The sequence below is a fragment of the Vipera ursinii genome, assembly GCF_947247035.1.
Source record: "Vipera ursinii genome assembly, chromosome: 2".
Taxonomy (NCBI): domain Eukaryota; kingdom Metazoa; phylum Chordata; class Lepidosauria; order Squamata; family Viperidae; genus Vipera; species Vipera ursinii.
This window is the reverse complement of record NC_139513.1, coordinates 110,965,121-110,977,675: the sequence shown is the minus strand read 5'-3', so window position 1 is coordinate 110,977,675 and position 12,555 is coordinate 110,965,121.

Genomic DNA, 12,555 nt, shown 5'->3' with positions numbered 1-12,555 from the left:
GTATTTAAACAAAATGATCCGGTTAAGATCTGCATATGTGGGACTGATTAGGGTAGATTGCAAGGGCGACTCCGAAATATAATGTTATCATATTTTATCTATATCTTAAATTTGTATTTTATTACTATTTCATCTTAAATTGTATTTTATTTTAATTCCATTTTAAATTGTATTTTATCAAATTCCATTTTGGATTGCTTTTATCAAGTTTTGGTGACGGTTTGTTGCTGGAACTTTGCACTTTGATATGGCCTAAGGGCTAATCAATAAAGTTGTTGTTGTTGTTGTAAAAACATTAAAAAGGTGGAATACAAATAAATAAATTTTCAACAAGAGTACTGGTCCAATAGATTTCAGAATGACGCTTTGGAACAAAATTGGACTTTGGAAGAAGAATGTCAATCTTTCCCACCCTTAATCTACAAACAGAAAGTATTCTACTCTTTTCAGAGACTTGGAGTAGGCGCTACCCAGCTATGATAGAGGTGGCTTCTGTAATCTTGAACTTACGAAATTCTGGACAGGGTGGAGTTAAAAACAGGGCATATGCTTCATTGCAGTGATTATGTTCTGACAATTCTCAGTTAATGAATAAAAGAATCAGACATCTTAGGAGAAATGGATTTTCTTTTAAGAAAAAATGCTACAGAATCCTCCTAGGAAGAACAGAACACCAATTCCCTTGAATCACATTCAGGTTGGTGAACAAGTCAGGATGCAGTTTATCTAGAGTCTATTCTGACCCAAAATTATATAAATTCTTTGGAGAATTCATGCCTCTTTTCCTGTTTTACAGTTTAAGGATGTAAAGGTTTTTTGTTTGTTTTTTTAAAAAAGCTCTTCTGATTGGCATCAACTCTCATCTGGGCTTACATCAGACGTAGACATTAGATGATTTTCAGACAAAAATGTTGATTAACATGTATCTTGAAGAATTTAAGGCATGGCTTGGAAGGATCAAGTTCTTGGTGTAAAAGTACTTCTATCCCTTGAATGTTTGTTGAATTTATGTATAAAATTTTCATAGGATCCTCTGGTATGCTATTGACAATCAGTCCCTCACAGGTGGCACCCAAGTTACTCTTGCAATGTTTGGATAACCAGAGTCACATGGGCTGGGTGGAATAGGTGGAAGGTTTGTCTAAAATTCCATAGTGCTCAAAGGTGATTTTAGAATTTTGTCCTAGGACTAACAATCCTTCAAACATTAGCTTTTCGTTGTGGCTTTTAGTTCCAAGAATCAATCAAATATATCTCATATATGTGTTTTGAAGACAAGTTTATAGTAATGAGCCCAATATCATGAATCTGTTCAATAAGTAACTTTATTTTCTATACAACTGCACTTTGGGGCTGGGGAAGGGAACAAGTGAAAAGAAAAGAGACATTTCCATGATCCAAATCCATTCATTTAAAATACCATATTTGTGGGGTCAGAGACAATTGAAGTGAAAGGTTACTTGAGCCTCCTACCAAGGCTCATCTGTTTAGGAAAGGAAGTCAAGGATCTGTCTAAAGCAGGATTCCCTAAAATAGTCAATATCCACCCCCAAGGATAGATGGGACTATCCAAAGAGTCACTTTTATTATTTGTAGCATTTACTTAAATTGTTATTTAAAGTTTATTTAATTTTATTTAAACATTTACATTAATTTCACAAACTATAATAAATGGGAGGTTGATGAACAATCTGAAATGTCACAAAGGGATCAATGAGCTGAAGAATTTAGGGAACCCTGGTCTAAAGCAACTAAAGCATGGGTGTCAAACTTGATCAAGTCAGGTGATATATCGTGGTGTTTTTTTGCCTTTGTGGAGCTGGGGTGGGCGTGGCCTGTGCATGATGCATCCAGCCTGTGGGCTGCCAGTTTGACACTCCTGAACTAAGGCAATCGGTTGCAACCACCTGGGCCAAGATGTTCTGTTTTTCTGTCAGGTACTGAGAGTAGTGAGGTTATCCAGGTAAAACCACTTTTTTTTCCTCATACAAAAATAAACCAGCACTTTGGTCTTCCTCTGTTAGATGTTACTCTTGTAAATCAAGAATGCAAGTAAAAAAATGTCTCAGCTGAGCAAATAGTGGTTTACACAATTTTTTTCTTTTATATATTAGGTACATGACCTGAGGCAGTTTCCTCTCTTGAAATTCTTTTAGAGCAGAACAATGTCCATTAAAATGTGAGTTTCCAATAAGAGAGAATGAGCTAGTGAAGCATGAAAGCAAAGAAATTGGATGCCCCTCAAGCTTTCAATCGTATTTACAATGCCTCCCCCATAAGAAGGAGGGGGAAAGTTTGAAACTGCCTATCGAAAGACCATCCTTAAAACACATGCAATTACCTAAACAGGGTAAAAGCCATGACATTTGTTTCTTGTTTTGTAATATGGCATGTCAGCTTCAAATTACACAAAAGGAAGAAAATAATTATTTGCAATCTGTGCATGTGGATTCCTTACACTCTTGCAATTCTTACATGTTAATTAAATATATTTGCATGCGACAAAAAATCTTCAGTAAAATGGGAAAATATTTTATGCCCGACTGATTTCAGTGGGCAAGATTTAAGTACAAACTCTATTAAAAGGTCAATGAGGCTTGAAACTTTGGCTAAATTCTTTCCACTTCCTGGTTTCCCCCCCCCCCCAATGGCAGTAGCCAGTTTTGGAGAGTATCCTTTTCTTCTATTCCAGAGCGAAGGAACTAAAAGCAGCATGACCTAAGTAACCATTTAACCTGTTCTACTGCCAATATTTTGTTATTGCTAAAGATCTTACTGGAGTTCTGGTCATTATTTGTCTATATGCCTAATCTTTACAGCAAATGGCTCATACATTCTGTTTTTGGTTTTCTTCTGGCAAGAAAGAAATATTGGGTAGAGGAATCTTGCATTTTTCAGGCAAATGATGAAAAAAGCAGATTGGAAAAGCCACTGCATTATCTATTTATTCAAATGCTCATGATGTAATTTTAAAGGTCAAGCTGAAGAAGAATGAGGCATAACTTAATAAGATTTTAAATTGTTGAAGTGAAGAAAGTGTTACATACTGACATTCTCCCAGCCGCAGAAGAACAGGGAAACTCCTCGCGGCCACACTTGACAGTTGACAGCTGTCAAAAGGCCGCCGGAACCAAACTCGCATGTGCGCCAGCCGCCGCTGACACTGACAGCTGTCAGAAGGCCGCACAGGTGCATTACCCAACAGACTGACAGCCGCGAGCTGTCAGAATGCCAGCTGAGGATGCACGCGCTACTCAGCTGGTGCGCCAGCCAGCTGACGGATTCTCTGGGCCCGGGACTATGGGGGAAGGGATAAATGGACCCAGGGAGTTATCCTGGAGCAAACGAGGCCCCTTTCCTACACCATAAATGTTGGCAGAGGACTCACCCTCCGCAGGCACACAGATCAGCTCCGTCCCAGGTCACTTACCAACCTTCCCCCAAGACTAGTACCCAAAGATACTGTCCCATCTGGGAGCAATTATCCTGACGAACCACAAACACCCCAGGACTCGCAAAACCCACCCCCGTCTTCCCCAGGGGACAATTCCACGGTAGGAGAAGGCCCCCTCCTCCGCCGCTCTAACAGGACCAGACGGCCTCCCGCCTACCTCGCGGACTTCGATTGGGCCGGAAGCACGCCGACGAACAACAGTTGCGGTTAAACTTATTTGTTAGGTTCAATCCAAGGGGGGGGGAAAGGGGTGTTACATACTGACATTCTCCCGGCCGCAGAAGAACAGGGAAACTCCTCGCGGCTGCACTTGACAGTTGACAGCTGTCAGAAGGCCGCGCAGGCGCATTACCCAACAGACTGACAGCCACGAGCTGTCAGAATGCCGGCCGAGGATGCACGCGCTACTCAGCTGGTGCGCCAGCCAGCTGACGGATTCTCCCCGGCCAAGCTGCGCATGTGCCATCACCAGGGAGCTGTCAAAGCTGCCAGCTGGCCATTGGACGCGGGTCTTGCGGCGGGAGAATATGAGTTCCTGATTTTCTGTTGACATTTACAGTTTACTATATAAAGGCATGTTTTACCGCTTGTCAGCTCGTCCGGAGCTGAAGCGAATAAATCATTAAACCCAAGCCGTCCGTCTCTTTCTGATCCTTGTCCAAGATAGTTCACTGGCGACGAAGGTGGGCTCCCGGTACAACAGAGCTAGTCACTGAGCTAAGTCACGGCCAGAAGGAGCTCCGTCTCAGCTGCTCAAGTCACTCCTGAAGCCACAGGCTGAGGGCCGGACACCCTTCTACTCGCTCATACGGTACCGCGGACTCACTACTATGGCCAATCTCAGACACATCAGAGAGTTCGATGTCCGACATCCCGAAGGATGGAAGTCGCACTGGGGCCAGGTCGAGGGGTACCTTGTGAACAAAATCACGGAGGATTGCCACAAGGCCGCAGCACTCCTCTGCCTCAGTGGACCAGCCATCTACGGCATCGCCGTGGGACTTTGCAGCCCGGACCCGGTTGCCACTATACCCTACACGGAGCTGACGGACCGCCTCAGTAAGCACTTCATGCCTAGGCAGTCAAAACTGTACTGGCGGCTCCAATTCGCCCGCCGGCAACAGCAACTGGGTGAGGCATCCTCCGCGTTCATCGCAGGGGTCCGTCATGCTGCTCGCAGGTGCCAGTTCCCGGACCTGGAGGACCGCATTAGGGACCAGATCATCGCCGGCCTCCTGAATGATCGGCTCCAGCAAAAACTAGTGGCGAAGCCCACGATGGACCTCGCAGAACTCACCCTAGAGATCATGGCATACGAAGATAGCCACCGCGAAGACCCTTCGGTGTTCGGCGACAACCCCAGCAGCTCGGTCCATCAAGCCTGGGAGGCAGACCATGAACCCCCGGTGGTCGACTCCGGGGTAGATGCAATCATCTCCCGATTCAACCGAATGGCCGTGGGCCGCAAAGGGAACCGCAAACCAACCAGGCCTGGGGGCGCCAACCAAAAAACCATCCCTGCAGGCACCAAGGCCAGGTGCGCCAGCTGCGGTGGGGGCCACGCTAGAGCAACTTGCAGGTTCAGAAATGCAAAGTGCCATGGTTGTGGGAAGACAGGCCACATCCGCTCCGTCTGCCACAGCCAAAACTGGGAGACCCTCCACGAACTTGAGGAAATCCCATCAGGTAGGACCAAATCTCCCCGCCCTCCCCAGAAACCCATACTGTCCATCCTCTTCAAACCCAAAAGCTCAGCCACCCATCTCATACGAGCCAAGGTTAAGGTCTGGGTCAAAATCCAAGGGGTCCCATGCGAGATGGAAGTTGACTCGGGGTCCTCCTTCTCTATTCTATCATGGGACACTCTCCAAAAGATCAGTTCTAGGTGCAAGTGCCGCATTCCCCTACAACCTTCCAAAATCCTATTAGCAGATTTCCAGGGCGCTCCCATAGCATTAAAGGGACAAGCCAATCTAAAAACAGAATTCAAAAAATTCCAAGGAAACCTTCTAGCCCAAATAACGAAGGAACCCAGGACCAGCCTCATCGGCCTGGACTGGTCCGAAGCTTTAGACATCCGCCTAGAAGGGACCAACCGCGTCCAGTCCATGACCCTGGAAGGTGTCTGCAAAATTTTTGCGGACGTTTTTGACGGGACGTTAGGCAGATACACAGGTCCCCCCATTGATCTGAAGCTCAAACCTGAGGTCGGGCCCATTAGAATCAAAGCCAGAAGGGTCCCTTTCACAAAAAATTGATAGATAATTATATTGTTTAGTCACCCTAGGGGTTCTAGAACCCACCGACAGTGGGATGTGGGAGACCCCCATAGTCACACCGGTCAAGCCAAATGGTGACGTGAGGATCTGCGCGGATTATAAAGCCACCCTCAACTGCGCATTGAACCCTCACGCTTACCCAGTCCCCGCTGTCAGGGATGTCCTGTCAGAAATTGGTTCAGGCTCCATTTTTGCGAAACTCGATCTAGCGCATGCGTTCCTGCAGCTCCCTGTCAGCAGAGACACAGCTGACGCCCAAACCATAGTCACCCACTGAGGGGCTTTCAGGGTAACCCGCCTCCAATTCAGAATCTCTGTGGCTCCTGGCATCTTCCAGGAGGTCATGGAAAGAACATTGAAGAGAATCCCTGGGGTCTGCCCCTACTTCGATGACGTCCTCATCGCAGGGGATTCCGAAAGTGTATTAGCAGCCAGGCTGCACGAAGTTCTAACTAGATTCCGCAGAGCAGGACTAAAACTAAAATGAGAAAAATGTTCCATCGGGGTCCCCTCCACCGAGTTCTTGGGCTATAGGATAGACTCCAAAGGGATCCACCCCACAAATTCTAAAATCCTAGCAATCAAGGCGGCCCCTACCCCTAAGAACAAGTCAGAGCTCCAGGCATTCCTGGGGCTCTTAAATTTCTATCATGCCTTCCTACCAGGGAAGGCAACGATAGCTGAACCCCTCCATAGACTACTAGACAAAGGGGCAGCGTGGCAGTGGACATCAGTCCACGATGACAGTTTCAAAAAACTTAAACAGTTGCTGTCAAGAAACACCACCATTTCTCATTACAAGGAGGACAAACCCCTATCCACAGCATGTGACGCATCCCCCTACGGGATCGGAGCAGTCCTAAGCCACCTCTTAAGGGACGGGACACAGGTGCCCATCGCATATTATTCTAGGACTCTCTCTAAGGCTGAGCGAAACTACGCCCAGATCGACAAGGAGGCACTGGCCATCGTAGCGGGAAGAAAAAAATTCCATGATTATCTCTACGGCAGGCCCTTTACCATATTCACTGATCACAAGACCCTACTTGGATTAGTCACTTGGGACCGTCAAACTCCCCAAATTTTATCCCCTCGAATGCTGCGGTGGACAACTTTCCTCTCGGCATACTCCTACCAATTAATCCACAAACCAGGCAAAGAAATGTGCCACGCTGACGGCCTTAGCAGGCTTCCCCTGCCCCAAGTGGACCCTGACCCCGCACCAGTGGGTCACATCTTGGCCATTCAAGAGCTCTCGGAGTGCCCATTGACAGCGAAAGAGATCGCTGCTGCCACCGGCAGAGACCCGACTCTCAGCAGAATCCTAGCTTGGGTATCCTCAGGCTGGCAGTCCGTTAGCCCTGGCCCCAACTTCCAGCCATATTTTGCAAAGCGACACGAGCTGACCTCGCACTTAGGCTGTTTACTCTGGGGCTGCAGGGTGATAGTGCCACCGGGTCACAGACCCAAAGTCCTTCAAACCTTGCACGATGGACACCCGGGCATCATAAAAATGAAAGCCCTGGCACGTAGCTATGTTTGGTGGCCGTCAATCGATAGGGATATCGAAGCACACGTAGCCGGCTGTTACCTATGCCAGCAGTCCAGACCAGTGCTGCCCCAAGCCCCAATTCACAGATGGGAAACAACCCAGAACCCCTGGTCCCGTATACATATTGATTTCGCTGGCCCCTTCCAGGGACAAGTTTTCCTCATCATAGTGGATAGTTTCTCAAAGTTGTTGGAGGTTCTCCCGGTTTCTAGCACAACAACGGCTGCCACCATTCCGGCTCTAAGGGGTTTTTTCACAACACACGGCCTCCCCGACGTAATAATTTCTGACAACGGGCCTCAATTTACTTCCCGTGAATTTCAGATCTTCACGACGAACAACTATATTAGGCACGCCACGATGGCCCCCTTCCACCCTTCGTCCAATGGTCTTGCAGAGGTCATGGTGAGGACCACTAAAAACGCCCTCCGAAGAATCGTCATGGGGGACTGGCACTGCCGTTTAGCCCGATTTCTCCTAGCTCACCATTCAACACCCTGCTCCACCACCAGAAAATCCCCCGCTGAACTCCGCTGGGGCCGCAGACTGGTGACAAGGCTCGACAGACTGCACCCTGACAGACCGGCGGCCGAAGAAGCCAACAAACCCCCATCCAGGACATCCTACACCATAAATGTTGGCAGAGGACTCACCCTCCGCAGGCACACAGATCAGCTCCGTCCCAGGTCACTTACCAACCTTCCCCCAAGACTAGTACCCAAAGATACTGTCCCATCTGGGAGCAATTATCCTGACGAACCACAAACACCCCAGGACTCGCAAAACCCACCCCCGTCTTCCCCAGGGGACAATTCCACGGTAGGAGAAGGCCCCCTCCTCCGCCGCTCTAACAGGACCAGACGGCCTCCCGCCTACCTCGCGGACTTCGATTGGGCCGGAAGCACGCCGACGAACAACAGTTGCGGTTAAACTTATTTGTTAGGTTCAATCCAAGGGGGGGGGAAAGGGGTGTTACATACTGACATTCTCCCGGCCGCAGAAGAACAGGGAAACTCCTCGCGGCTGCACTTGACAGTTGACAGCTGTCAGAAGGCCGCGCAGGCGCATTACCCAACAGACTGACAGCCACGAGCTGTCAGAATGCCGGCCGAGGATGCACGCGCTACTCAGCTGGTGCGCCAGCCAGCTGACGGATTCTCCCCGGCCAAGCTGCGCATGTGCCATCACCAGGGAGCTGTCAAAGCTGCCAGCTGGCCATTGGACGCGGGTCTCGCGGCGGGAGAATACGAGTTCCTGATTTTCTGTTGACGTTTACAGTTTACTATATAAAGGCATGTTTTACCGCTTGTCAGCTCGTCCGGAGCTGAAGCGAATAAATCATTAAACCCAAGCCGGCCGTCTCTTTCTGATCCTTGTCCGAGATAGTTCAGAAAGGGTGTTTAATCTTTGATTTCCTCATTGTCTTTTCTGATAAAAATTAGCTTGGTAGCAAGTTATTTGTCGTGAAGGTGAAAAAAACCAGTACTGGGATGGGATTTTATTTTATTTTTTTGAGAAAACAAGGATAACTGCTGCTTCACTTGACTGCCTGTGAGGTTCTCCTAGGGCCAGGCCTAGAAAGAGTGAGCATCTTCTCCTAAGCATTTTATAGATTTGTTTTTAAAGTATTGCTATATTTCCCAGGTTACATCTGGAATAGTAACACTAATAAAGAGGATAGTAAATAAAATAAAACTTATTAATATATTTTATTACTTCTCTTTCTTATTGTTTTAATAATTGTTTAAACAGCTAGAGAATTCCAATCATTGTTCAGATTAGAAATTATTAATATTAATAATAAGACAACCTGCTGTGATTTGCAGTTTTAACATTGGCACAAAAGACTACAGTACTAAAATTACTCCACTGTAACCCAAATACACCCTTGCAAGTAATCACAATACACTTTCTTTAAAAAAATAGTTATTTTATTATTTATTTATTTATTTATTAAAAAAAACTCTACCCAGTCTTCATTTTTCTTGTAAATAAGTACATTTGCACCAACTAGCCATATCCCAATTTCTTGAGAAAGAACTTCAAGGCCAGTTTGTTTGCATAGTTTCACAGCTGCAGTTCAGCCACAAGTCCTTAGGGGCAAAAAAATAATACCAGACATTGTTATAGAAAATGAATGTATTACAAAGAAAAAGCCGTGGTAATTAAATCCTTCCTGAAAATTCAGCATTATAAATCGTTCAAAAGCCTAAGACCACAGACTCCATTGGTCAAACAATTCTTCATGCTGTCCAAAGCTGCACCTGTGTGAACTGTACCCAAAGAGGTGACACGGTTAGAATTTGCTGGAATAATCTCTGGTGAAGCTGAGTAGAAGTCCAACACACCAAGAATCAAGCTTGTCCAGTAGCGCAGGCACAGTAGGAAGCTCCATCAATAAAGGGCAATGTGGAGCATAAATAGAAGAGCAGACCTACAGTAGGAGGGAAAGTAAAGCATTATTGTCATGTCAGCATTTAGAATTTATAATATAAATAAACATCAGAAATCTGAGGATTAATTTGAATCAAGGTCTGGTAAATTCATGGCCTTAGAGGCCACATACTATAATTTTAAGGGACGCGGTGGCTCAGATGGTTAGGACGCTGAGCTTGTCGATCAGAAGGTCGGCAGTTTGGCGGGTCGAATCCCAAGTGCCACGTAACAGAGTGAGCGCCTGTTACTCATCCCAGCTTCTGCCAACCTAGCAGTTTGAAAGCACTTAAAAATGCAAGTAGAAAAATAGGGACCACTACGGTGGGAAGGTAACAGCATTCCGTGCACCTTTGGTGTCTAGTCATGCCGGCCACATGACCACGGAGACGTCCTCGGACAAGCGCTGGCTCTTCGGCTTTGAAACGGAGATGAGCACCGGCCCCTAGGGTTGGAAACGACTAGCACACATGTGCGGGGAACCTTTACTTTACCTTTACTATAATTTTAAGTACAAGATAAGGCCAACAGGATGTGCAGAGCAGACCATGAATGCCTTCTCCACTGTTGCTGTAGTAAACAGTCTGAGGAGAACTCCAAGGATCAGCTTGTTATTTTTGCTTTCCAGCCTGGCTCAAGTGATGTGTGTTTGGAGTTGGTGTAAACTGCTTAAGTTCCTTGATACATACTGGAGAACTTTAACCCACCCCAACAAATAAGCAGATGGGTAATAGATTCTAGACAGACAACCCCAAATATTTACACCATCTGTTGACATTTGCGTCAAAGAGGTAAAAACAACTTGTTTTCACTATTTCTCCCCCAAGCCCATTCTGTGTGATTTTCAGACTTGATATTAGTTGTAAAATAGCACAAAAACAGACACAAAACAAGTTCAGATATTACTTCACCTGAGCAGTTTAAAACTCAAAAACTTCAATTAAGTTGACCAGTTTAATTCACTGTATAATCAGCCTAGCAAAAGGTTTATCAGTTTCTGTGTACCTTTCTCACACAAAAGGGAGTTCACTAACTGCTTTCATATTTAAATCCTGCTCTCAGCTCCAAGACAAAACTTTCCCAATATTTCTTAGATAGGTGGCAAAAAGGCAGAGATGTGTATATGTATGTATGTATATGTATGTATATAAATACATACACACACACACACATACACACACACACACATATCCATCCATCCATCGATCCATTTATGTTACATCTCTTCTTCCCCCCAAATACTAATAATAATTCTCCTTTGTTGGATTGAGCTGTTTGTGCTAGGTTTCCTGCACTGCTAAAGTAGCCTCTTCCCTTGAGGTGCCTTAGAGTAACATTCAGTTCTCAATCCAGTTGAATTCACTACTCCAGATACATTGGAATGCTGATTTTTGCCTCAGGCAGCAAAATGTTTTTGGCCATTTCTGATGATAAATATGATTCTGTAATGAACAAGAACACCCCTTTCTTGAAGAATAATTTACAAAGATGGAAATCTCTACCTCCTGCAGAGAATTCAGATACAGTAATACCAAACAAGACGTATTATCTCATTCTTTTACATCTGCACATTGTTTTGTTGGTGCTTCTCAACACTTTGAATGCTAGAAAGACAGAGAAGAAAAACAGCTTGGCAAACAGTTTTATCTTTTCCTTTAGAAGCAAACTACATCTTACAGTGGTGAAATTCAATTTGAACTGAGCCAAATCGTCATAAAGGCCATGTGTGTGCGTGTGTGCGTGTGTGTGTGAATAAAATGAAGCATAAGCAAGTGAGATAACAATGGGTTCCTATCATGATGCCCAATGGTTAAAATGTGAGACTGGAACTCAGAAGACCTTCAGTCATAGCAAATCTCTGCCATTTTTTTGTCAGTGAGGCCTACCTCACAGGTTTAAGATTCTACAGATACAATAGACTGAGTATGGAATCTACCTTGAATTCTGGGAGAAAAAGTGGGGTACAAATCTAAAATCTTCATCATCACTTTCATTTTTAGACAGGAAAAAAACCAGAGAAAAAAGTTTGGAGTGACAATATAGACCAAGAGAAAATTCATATAATTTTGATAGCAACCTTATATCTATGGATGTGTTGCCATGATGTCTAGACACAAGGAGTCTTTTATTACTGTTTACAGAACCTCTGGGGAACAGTGCATGGAAGCAAAAAGCTTTTTGCCACAAAATAAGGGGAAAAAAGGTTTGTTTGATACTCAAGAGAGAACAGTCCCACGAAGTCTAAGTGCTTTTATTCTCTAATGGAATTGCAACCAGTAACAGGGTGGTAGTGAAGCAAATGGGGAAAATTAGCATGGAACATCAGTGGGGTGACTTTTATGCCGATCTTGGTAGCAGATCAACATAAAAGGGGATCTGTGGGAAAATGTTTACAGCCATGCATTCTAGGACAACTCCATACTGAGTGTGTGTGTGTGTGTGTGTGTGTATGTGTGTAAAAAGGTAAAGGTTCCCCGCACATGTGTGCTAGTCATTTCCAACTCTAGGGGCCGGTGCTCATCTCCGTTTCAAAGCCGAAGAGCCAGCGCTTGTCCGAGGATGTCTCCGTGGTCATGTGGCCAGCATGACTAGACGCCAAAGGCACGCGGAATGCTGTTACCTTCCCACCGTAGTGGTCCCTATTTTTCTACTTGCATTTTTACATGCTTTCGAACTGCTAGGTTGGCAGAAGCTGGGATGAGTAACAGGCGCTCACTCTGTTACGTGGCACTCGGGATTCGACCTGCCAAACTGCCGACCTTCTGATCGACAAGCTCAGCGTCCCAACCCACTGAGCCACCGCGTCCCTGTATATGTGTGTATGTGTGTGTAATTAA